Here is an 11501-nt window from a genome sequence, read left to right as displayed (position 1 = left end):
GGTGGTCATGACTGTGCAGGTGCCTCTGGGCTTCCAGTCCAAAAGAATCACCAAAGTGTCCTGGAATAGTCAGTGGTTTCCAGAGACTTGGCAAGTGGCTGCTACCGAATGTCGTTTGCTCGTTATTCCAGAGTGGCAATCACTCAAAAGGGAAAAGTCCAGCATTCCAATAACTTTTTTGTTGAAACTTTATAGTCTCTTTAAAATATCTCCATGGTGCCCCTCTGGGTTATGAAACAATCAGATGCAATATTACTTAATAGCATCCAATGGACACTAGCAACTTACTAATTGAGGGATCATTGTTTAATTCAGGCAGCTACTACTTTGGTTTCAGTACTTTTTTTTCTTTTGCCAGAGAAAAGGTGGTGGTTCTGCATGGTTTGGCTATTACCAAAAAAATTAAAAAGTCAGACCCACATCAGAAAAGATATTAGAAAAGATACATTTTATATTTGTGGAAAACAACAAAAGCGTGGATTATTTCAGCACCACCAGTGTTTCTGTGTTATACTCATGTGGCGGAGAATAAACACCGCGCGCCCCGGAAGTTTGGGCTTTGGGCTACCAAAAAAGAAAGCAAAACCTGCTCTCTCCCCTTCTCGGGTCACTGACTGTTTTCTTTTGCCCCTTTCACCCTGACCCCTTCTTCTTCTCAGGGAAGGTGAGATTCAAATCTCTGGAGCCCCCCTCCAATGCTGTCATGCTGCCGTTCAGTGTTGTTCAGAAATAAGGAAAGAAATTTGACAAGAAGCCACCCCACATCTTGGCTGCCAGGAGAAATACCATCTTTGAGGTCATGCCATTCATGAAGACATTTTTATTATTGTTTTGTCCGTCTATTTTTCTGTTGCAGTCTCAGTGGAAGACGTGTGGTCTTGCTCGTGTAAAACCCATCTGGAGAGAATCCGTTCTTTCTTCTCCACGTCTTTGCTGCATTTCGGCTTCCCCAGCTTCCTTCCTCACCTGGCAAAGCTGGCTGGCTCTGGACGTTTTGCAGGCTGAAGAAAATCACCGTTTCGCCTCCAGCAAGGAACAGAAATGTTGCAACCCTGACTCCTCCTCTAATGAAGAAAGAGTGAACAAGTGCACTTGTTGGGCTTCTTCTCCCAGAGCCTCCGGGCTGGGGGAGCCAAGGCTGAGATCCCGGGACACCCCCCGGTTGGGCTGGGCTTTCCGCCCGCCCGCCCGCCCCCTTCCATTTGGGTCTAACTCGCTCCTCTCCCTCTTTCTGGATTTTACCGGCTGTTCCTGAAACAGCTTTACACACGATGGATCTCCACGTCCTTTTACAGGAAGTGCTCACGGACTGAGATGGCAGACTTTGCTCCCCGGCAAAAGTGAGTACCCATCGCGGGCTGAACCGAGAGCCCAGGGGTGACGGGGGATGGCGCGGGCGGCGCCGGGGCCGCGGATTCGAGGCCGCGTGCGGGGAGGCGAGCGCGGGCTGCTCCGGAAAACGCCAGAAACCCGGCGGAACCGCCCGGCGGCAGCCTGGCGGAGAACCGGGACTCTGACAGCAGGGAGGTCCCCTCTCAGAGGAGCTAAAAATACTCCATCCGCCCCCCACCCCTGCCGCTTTTACAACTGCACGCATTAGTCTTTATAAAAGGCATCTTCAGAAGCACCCTTAAGAATGAGTTTCGGCGTGACTGTGGGATTCTCAGAAGGTACATTATTTACATCAAATTGAAAACAAAAAAACTAGCGGGGAGGGGGAAGGGGCTCAGACAGGTGATGCGCTGACGGCGGGCTTGAGGATTCTCCCAGCAGCACCAGCACGCGCCACGTCCCGGGTATCCGGCGTGCAAAGTTGAGCGGTACTCGTGCTCACCCGAAAGGCGTGGCTCCCTCCCCACCAAAAAAAGGCAGTGGGAGTGGTGGCAGGTAAGCAGCCTCCTGGCTGTCATCCGGAGCCCAGCCGAAGGGAGGCGGCCCGACCTCAGCAAAGGAATTCCAGCTGGAGAGGCAGCTGCGGGAGCCGCTGGAGGGAAGAGGACCAGAGAGGAGAGGAGAGCGGAGGAGAGGAGGGGAAGTCAGGCAAACTCAGGTAACTGGGGAGCCAGAGCGCTGCCGCAGCGAGGGCTGGAGTTCCAGCGCTCTGAGTGGGAGAAAATCCTTTTAGTGGCCTCTGCCTGTGTCCTGGGCAAGCAGCCACGTTGCCCTAAGAACAAGCGATTTAGGACTTTCGATGACGGGCCTTGAAAATGGTTGCAAAACAATATTATTAATCTGGAGGGATTCGTTTGTTTTCATTCATCAACTTGGTTGGCAAAGATTTCCCACCCGAGTTTCATGCTTCTTGCTCGGGGGGGTGTTGCTAATCCCACCTCTGCCTCTGGCTGTGCAAACTTGGGCGAGACACTTATGGTCTCTGGGCCTCAGTTTTCCTTGCAACATTTAGGGCAATATATATATATATATATATATATATATATATATATACCACTAACATTGTATGTGTGCATATGTGTGTGCAACATTTAATGCAATATATATATTGCCCTAAATGTGTGCATATGTGTGTATACATACACATCTACTCTATGTATATATATCACTACCTATATATGAGTATATGTAAAATTAGTGGGACAAAGGTGCTGCAGAACAGTGTAAGAAAGAAGCTGATGAAATTTTAAATTTCAGTGGTTCTTAAAAATTGGGGATCATAAGTCCTTTTGAGAATTAGATATGAGTCCTCTCCCAAAGGAGCAGGGGGTGGGGAGGGGGAATATTCTTATGCAATGTACATAAAGTTTGGAAAGCAATCCCTGGGGGTTTTTGGACATCCCCTGAAGACCCTGCCTGAACCCCAAGTGAACATCCCTTGCCTTCCTTTCAAGGGCCTGCATCAACCATCCAGCCAAACCTCTGCAGGCAGCTGGGCTGGCTGTGGGAGTCATCTGGCAGGCTTCCCTGGGGGTCTGGAGTCAGCCGTGCCGCTGAAGGGAGAGCCTTCCTTTCATGAGCGAGCTCCTGGGACGCTGTTTCCCAAGGGCTTCACCAGTCTCTGCCTTGTGGGGAATCCTCCTTACAAACTCTCGTAATGACTTTCCTAAGGTGATAATCCTCAGCCCTGGAGTTTTCACTCCTACAAACAGCACTGGAGAACACCTACAGAGGGTCACTGTCTCAAAAAAGAGCTCTTCTTGTCCCCTAGCTGGATGTCAGACAGTGAGACCAAGGCTTGGTTTTGAAACGAAGTGCTATTTGCTCCCCGATGCATAGTAGGAATGGTAATGGTCTTCTCTGGGACCTCTGCACTTTTCCTTTAAGGTACTAGGGACTCATGCCTCGTGGGACCTGGGTCTTCCATTGGCAATGCCAGCAAGGTGTAGCAGAGGACACAGGGAGCTTTGGAGCCCAACAAACCGGGCTTCAAATCTTGGCTCTCACAGTTCAGGCAAGTCACTGAACTTCTCTGAGTCTCACTTTTCCTATTGGTGAAATGGGGAGCAATACTGCTTTCTTGCACAGTTGTTAGGAAAATGAAAAATAAAAACTGGAAATGCCTAGTCTATAGTCAATGAGAGACTGCTAGTATTGATATTAATGTGAGGTTATAAGTTAGTGGTAAATAGACTCCTGCTTTTTTAGAACAGTTTACTGTCTCCTATAGGGCTTATGTCAGCAGAAGAATGAGTAAAATCAGTCCTGGTCGAGTTATTCTAAAAGATGAGCGGTGGGTTCGGAATACAATGTTGGGTTTACTGCTTCACCTTTGTCAAGCAGAGCGTTGTGTGCTGCCAGCAAGTGAAATATGTCCAGACTGGAGTGGATTCTTGACCCTTTCTCTGAGTTCTCTTTTGGCCCATAATCTTGAATACAAAACAGCTAGATCTGTGCCTGTGGCTACAAGCATCTCGGTATGGAAACTGGAGAAGTCTGATGGCTGCATCCGTCTCCAGATACGCCACAAACTGTCTCTGTAAAGAGAAATGTCTCCATTTCCATCTTTCTCAGCTCGGCACAGATTTAATCAACTCAACTAATACCCTCTGTCTCTCTCCGTGGTTCTGGCCCCTCGGTTGCAAGAATTGAATGACGTAGAAATGGGGGAAAGAACTATCAGGATCTTAAAAGGAAAATGTATTCCTTCTAAGTAGCCATTCCAAAGATCTATCAGTATATTCTGGCAAAGCATTCTTGAATGCAAAGATGACAATATTGATACCTACTATTCACTGAGTCTTCAAGATGCACTAAGCACTTTCCTACATTCCTTCAGTTAATTCTCACAGTAACATCGCAGGGTATGGATTATCACTTAAAGCTTTACAGATATGGAAACTGAGGGTTAGAGAAATTTACATGAATTGCCCAGTCTGCATAGCTGGTAAAAGGCAGAATCGGGATACAAGCCCAGGTCTGTCTGACTTTGACACCCACTCTTGTTCCAGACTCCCTGCAGTCAGAAAGTTTCATCATGCTAACTGGGTCCCAACCTAGTTCTTCTTTCAAAGGGCAGGAATAATCAAGTCCTTTGGGTGACTTAAGTGGCGTGAACATACACTTTGCATGTGATACACATCAACAGGTAGTGATAAAATCACCTGTGGAGAATAATTTTCCTGCCCCTTCCCCAGCCCAGCTGTTAGACTCAAGAAAGACAACACTCACCCCCAGCAGGCGAGGCTGGCTCTCGGCCACTGACTTCCTGAGCAATTCGTTTAGGTCAGAAAGAGCTCTGAAAAAAAAAAAAAAAAGAGCTCTGGAATTTTCATTCTCCATTACCTTTAGAATCAGGACACTGTTTACATTTGCCTCCGTGTGTTGAACTTTATTTCATTCATTCATTTATTCCACAAATACTTGCTGAACTCTGAATAAGACAGACAAGGCCCTAGCTCTTGTAAAGTGGCTATGCTAGAGAGATGTATAAGAGACAGGTGAACAAATATATAAATCAGATAATTTCAGATATTGATAAATGCCATAAAGAAAGTAAAGAGAGGCTGGGGGCTCAGAGAGTAACAGGGCGAAGGGGCAAATAGGGCAGCCAGAGAAGGTTTCCATAAGAAGGTCACCCTTAAACTTAAACCTGCAGAGTAAGAGGAAGCCAGCCCCATGAAAATCTGGGGAAAGGCTGCCTTAGCAGAAGAGACCTTGAGGGAGAGTTCTGGAAGTGAATAAATGAAACAGTAGAGCCTCAAATACAATGCAATAGCCCCTTAGAAATCAAGTCGAGTTTTATAAAGGAGAAATCACTGTTTGACTGCTTATTATGCTATTCTAGGCTGTTCTGTGTACTTTCTGCCTAGTTTATTTAATCTTCTCAGCATTCTGGTGAGTTAGCTACCCTGTCTTGATTTAATAGTTGAAGAAACTGAGACTCATAGAGGGTAAGCAGCTAGTCCAAGGCTATAAAGCTGGTATTTGAATCCCACAGTCTGTTTTGCAGCAAAGCCCCAAACTTTTTGCTAACACAGCATGTGGCCTTTGAGATCATCTCTTCTAGGGGATAGCGAAAGAGCTAGCAGAAAGAAAATATCAAGTCTATTAGGTAGCTAAATGCTACCAGTAATTTCTATTTGATGTCCCAGTTTCCAGTCAGCATGTCTAAACCTGCACTGCGTAATATGGTAGCACTAGCCCCATGTGGCGACTGACCACTTGAAATGTGACTGACTTGTGCAAGTTGAGATGTGCCGTAAAACTCGTGCCGAAAAATACATGTCTATCTCATTAGTTTTTATATTGACTGTATGTTAGAATGGTAGTATTTTAGCTGTAGGGGTTTAGTCGAAATATATTATTAAAATTAATTTTCCCTGTTTCCTTTCAATTTGTTTTAATGTGGTTAGTAGAAAATTTTAAATCACATATGTGACTTGCATTGTATTTCCATCAAACGGCACTGCTATAGACTACTCAGTTGACAGAGATAGGATAGGAAATTTTTCCTCCTTCTTCTTAGCATAACTTTCCCTTTATTCTTGGCTGAGGCTCCTTCGCAGGTCTATCCCTTAATACAGTTTCTCGGTGAAAGAGTAGACAAGAGAAAAAGAGGTCCCTCTGTGTCCTCCCTCACCCTCATTATTCTGCTGAGTGGGTGATCATTCAAAGCCCACTACATCATGCCACTATGGGATTTGATGAAATAGACTCAGTGGTTACTTTCATCGCCAAGACCCATTCCCTTACCCAGGCAAATCTGAAGCTTTCAAGCATCCTATGACCAAAGAGTCATTTTGAACCTGGATATACTTTTACCATAAAATCATTTCCTAGGACAATGTTTTTGTCATTCCGAGACTTTGTAAAATCAGCCTGGCAGACAGCCAGGGTTTCATGTCCGTGTGCGAAGATCATTAAATAAATTATCTCACTGTGGTGATAAATGTTTCCCCCTCTCTGTGCTTTCGCTTAAAACAGCTTGAACAAGATGCAGTCCAAGTTTCCAGAAGGGCTGTTCCAAGGACATCACAGAAGGCCATTTTGACTTGTCCACTAGCTAAAGTGGCCTTGAATATGTCAATGCAGTGAAGATATGATTGGTTTGATGTATTCCAAAGGGAAGAACATGCAGATTCTGGGGTTGTTAGGGGAAGCCTGTGGCCTGGGGATGTCAGAGGCCTGGATTCGACTTTTGTCTACTGGTTTGTATGTTACCCTCACCCTCATTCCCCCAACAATCTTGTAGAAAGGTCAGAGTTGATGAGATAATGCCACAGAAGATGCTAATGGAGAAATGTACAATAAAATGATTGGCTATGGACTGTAGACATTTGCTACAGGGAAGAATTTCCTTTCTGCAGCTTTCTACAGGGTATACAAGCAGACCTAGGAGATATTGCTGGTTTGGTTCCAGACCACTGCAATAAAGCAAATATTGCAACAAAATGAGTCACAAATTTTTTGGTGTCCTAGTCCATATAAAAGTTATGTTTACACTCTACTGTAGTCTATTAAGTTTGCAGTAGCATTATGTCTAAAAAGCACTGTACATATTTTAATTAAAAAATACTTTATCACTAAAACATGCTAACCACCATCTGACAACGCAATTTGTAAAAAAAGAAACCCAATATATCTGCAAAGTGCAATAAAGCGAAGACCAATAAAATGAGGTATGCCTGTACAAGATGCTTTTTGAGATATACGAATGGCATTTGTTTATCTCCACTTGAAATCTAAATCTTGGGGGGAAATAGCAGTAAGAAGCTGACAGGAGCGAATTTTAGTGTATCTACCTCAACAGTAGTACGTATTTTTCGGCATCTTCTAAGCCAAGCGGTCTGTGCTAGGCTCCATGGGGAAAATTTAAAAATCTTAAAACAAGGTCCTTGCACTGGAGGAGCATGTTATCTCGCTGGGAGCATGGGCATAAACATGAAATACCAGGAGCAATGTAAGATGAAATTTTCTAAGTGTTACCTGGACACTTAGAAACGGACAGAGTTCGGAGATTCCAGAGGGCATTGTGCCCCCAAGCCCTAAAGTACATTGAGAAAGACAAGGTAAGAGATGGACATTGAAGGGTGTAAGGCTGGGCTGTAGACCAATGGACACTGGGGGTAGGGGATGGTGGGAGGAAGGCACTCCAAGTAAGGAGATGAGCACACCTGGTCTGGCGATGAAAATGTGCCTGGAGTGTTTAGTGATGTGAAAAAGGACAGTTGGAATCACCAGGGAAGCTTTTAAAAGTTATTGAGGTCCCCAGCCCATTCCAGAATTTTCATTTAAGAATGGGGCCTGGGTGCCAGTGTTATTGTTGTTTGTTGTTTGTAATTCCCCAGAATATTCTAACGTGAAGCCAGAGTTGAAGGTGACCGAGCAAAAACACAAAGTCTTTGTCCTGTCATCATGGACAATAAAATTAAAAGGGTAGTATTTTCAAGGGAATGAAATGGACAATTAAGATGTATGGTCTTTATTTTGTAGGAGTTTTATATACACGAATGCAGTCTTTTTAATTCACAGACAATTGTTTGTAGTGATTCTGTCGACTTGGATGTTGTGGCTGAATGGTGTAGCCAACTGCCCACTCCTGTACGCTGTGTGCTTTAGGGGTGCCCTTTAGTCAACCCTGGCTAAGTGTGAGACGATTGGTATCTCATAGCTCTTTGTATCCACCAGGCTTTGTGTAGTCATTGCAAAGGGCTTCATTATCATGCCCATCAGCGCCCACAGTAGCTATTTTTTAACAGTCTTGTAACCTTGTCTCACCTTTCCAACTTTACAAATTGGGAAATGGAGTTTAATTACTTGCCTTGGGCCTTGAGGCTTGCTGGCAACAGAATGAAATGAGGATTCTCAGCCACTGAATTCCCCTTATCTTAAGGCATGTGTGCCCCATCTCCTGCTGCTGTTAGAAAACTCTGTACTTAGCCATGTTATTTCTTCAATGAATGAATGTTACAGATCAGTAGGTAAAGGATGACTAGTCTGCCCCAGCTGGCAACACTGTGATTATAAGTGTCAGCAGCCCGCAGGTAGCTGCGGTGGTCCCAGGAGCCGCAGCCCTATCATCTTGGAATTCAAGTGAAAGCGTGGTCAATCTTACCCACACTTATAAAGGAGGAATAAAGGAGGCAGAGGGAACAGCAAGAGCAAAAGCCCTGAGGTTGGAAAAGGTTTGGCGTGTTCAGGAAACAGAAAGGAGACGGGTGTGGCTGGACACTTAGGGAGGAAGGGATAGAGTCAGACAGGAAAACAGCCCTGAGGGCCCGAGGTCATGCATGGAATTAGGATTAAGTGCTTTAAGGAAATCACTGGGAGCTTTTAAGTAGGGGAGTAATGTGTCTTACACTGCATTTTAGAGGTCTCTCAGGCTCCTGTGTGTAGAGTGCATTGTAGACTGGAAGCAGAGGGAGAGCTTGGGAGGCTGGTCAGGAAGTCCGGCAAGAGGTGATGCTGCGGCAGTTAAGGGGTAGCAGTGGGTAGAAGAAGTGTTGGATTCAGGATGTGGAGGTAGGGCCAGCATGGCTTTCACAGGGATAAGTCCAGTGAAAGTGATACCAGACCTAGTCCTGTCTGAGATCATTGCCCCTGCCCTGTCTCGACTTGGGCCACTGGTTTTGAACCAAAATGGAAAAACATCTAGTGTTATTTGAAAACATGGGGGATTTTGGCCTTAACCTATTTAAGCAGGGAAAAAACCAAATTCCTGTCCAAGGAGAAATTCCTGTTTGTTGTGTTTTTACCTCCTAACCAGAAAACTTTCATCCTGTCTCGTTAAGACTGTTCTGATGGGTTTTGATGTTTCTGGTTAGTGTGCTTTTCGTAAGTGCTGGAAATGTCACATTCACATTGCTAGTTTATCTCTTTTCCGAGTATTTTGACTCTTGGGCTATATTAACTGAGCCCTTCATGCTGTTGGACATTTACACGTGGCCTTTTGCAGTTGGTCAGTTTCTCCATATAAACTCTAACATCATAATAGCAAGCATTTAATGAGCACTTACTATATATATCAAGGCATTATTTTAAGAATTTCACATGTTTTAACTCCTTTATTCCTCCTACCCATCCTTTAGTTAGTGTCCTTATTACTATCATTTTATAAAAGAAGAAACTGAGGCAAAAAAAGAGTTTAAGTCATTCACCCCAAATCACACAGCTGGTAAGTCGCAAAGCCAGGTTTTGAAAAGAGTCTGGTTGCAGAGCTTGGCTGTGCCACTTTCCATGGATCTCCTTTTCAGTCTTTCCTATATCACTGAAGCTGCGACTTCGGAATTAAACTTGTTTCTCTTGCAAAAACCTAAAGGTACCACTAGGGGGCACTTCAACTGAGCAGGGCTTCCAGGAGTGGGACTGCTGGAGAAATGGCATAATTCAGAGGCTGGATGATCCAGCCGCCTCCAGGAGGGCCTCGCATCTGAACCGCCTGCCATCTGCCAAGGTGGAAGGATAAATGCCCACCAAGGGAGCTGGCTGGACAAAGGTGCTGACACTAGAGGACACTTGAGGAAATGCTCCCTCTTCTCCACACCCCCTCTTCTGCCCACTATGCATAGTGCCTGTAGTTGTACCCACCTACCTGTCCCCTCTCAAAGGATGGAAAATACCAAAGTTACTCAGTAAGCCCTGCAGCAAATTCTAGTAGCTCTCCAGGTCATCTGAGGCTGGCCTTCAGAAACTAACCGAAAAGGAGTCATTAATTCAGTTGTGATCACAGTTTTGCTTTAAAAATATTGAAGAGTCTCCCTAGAGTTGTATTATTAGAAGTTCAGTAAGTCTGGTGAACACAGGAGGTCATGCTGTCTTCTGTACCTTCTACTGAATATCGGCTCCAGGAAAGTCTTCTCTCAAGTGACTTGGTTTTCCAATAATCAGCGTGAAAGTAACAGACCTTCCCCTTTTCCTAATGGTGGTAATGACAATGAATTTAACAGAATGGAGGTTTTTACAAAGAAGCTCATTAAAGTTTCTTTAACTCCACTAATGAATTCTCCAGCAATGACTATAAAGGCAGTAATTGTGGCAATTTCTCTTCTAGAAGTTTTAGCTTGTTATGTATTTTAATTAAATAGAAGGCAATTCTTTTTGCTCCAGTTGCCATAGGGTAACTTTCTATTCAGATTGATGTGCAATCATGGGAATTGTTGAATTTACCTAATCAAATCATCAATCTGCTCATTCAACTGTTTGACTTTCAATAAACGTGTTATTTTAAAATGATATACGTGACAGATATTTCCCATGGTTATATTAACTTCCAAATTCAAAACTACAAAGGAGACAAAGAAATATAGTTGCATTTGCATTAGGCTATCATCTTACTGAAGTTAGGAAGATTTCAGTGGAACATCAATTAATTACAGAAAGCTTGAAAGCCATTTCAGGCCTTTGAATATCCTCCAAATAGCCCAGAATTCTGCAAACAGCATAATTCTTTTTTAATTTTATCTTCAAATCTATAAGGTAAATTCCTCCTTTATTGGATGGTTTTGATTAAATACTCAGCAGAAAGTGAGAGTAAATGTGTATCAAAGGTAGATACGTCTTAAAACCAGGTCATTCAAAGATCAGAAAAATGTCATGGAAGCTATGTGATCATAGGGGTGACGCCATTGCTTCATTTGGAGTTTGACCAGAAGAGTTTTCTTTTTCTTTTAGGAAACGTTTCTGATTTTACTTTTCAAAGGACATCGCTGAAACCATAACATTGTTCATATCTGTGACTTTTAAATTTTTTATTTATTTTTGTATAAGGTTTAAAAATTCAAGGTAAGAAAGAATATTCAATAAAAAATAGGCCTTCCCTCTCCTGCCCCATGGCTACCCAGTGCCCCCAAAGGCAATCACTCATATTATTATAAAAATATCCTATACCTTTGCAAAAATACACTATGTATATAAATATAGGCTAGGTGCCCTTTTTTTTGTTATTTCACATGAGATGCTGTGCTCTGGGAAGCCAGAACCTACATTCTATTATGGACCTCCCAGTCCTACCAGCACTGATCCCTTATTGAACCTGGAGCTTCCTATCTCAGCTCAAGTGTATTATTAGAGGATGCACAGCAGTATTTTCAGAGGAGGGTTCACCTGCC

The 11501-nt window shown here is 43.9% G+C and overlaps 1 protein-coding gene across 1 annotated transcript in view; it reads left to right on the top strand.

Annotated features, from left to right (window-relative positions):
* Positions 1-555: 555 nt before the first annotated feature.
* Positions 556-11501, top strand: part of PRLR (prolactin receptor) — a 173858-nt gene continuing 162912 nt past the window's right edge. Inside the window, exon 1 of the mRNA XM_022599461.2 lies at positions 556-1340. The gene's annotated coding sequence lies outside the window, so the exon portion shown is untranslated. The remainder of the gene's footprint in view (positions 1341-11501) is intronic.

This window comes from Delphinapterus leucas, chromosome 3 (assembly GCF_059928025.1).
Source record: "Delphinapterus leucas isolate spDelLeu-1000000601 "Yukka" chromosome 3, BTC_Dleu_Yukka2, whole genome shotgun sequence".
Lineage (NCBI taxonomy): Eukaryota > Metazoa > Chordata > Mammalia > Artiodactyla > Monodontidae > Delphinapterus > Delphinapterus leucas.
This window is presented reverse-complemented; position numbering and strand designations above follow the sequence as displayed.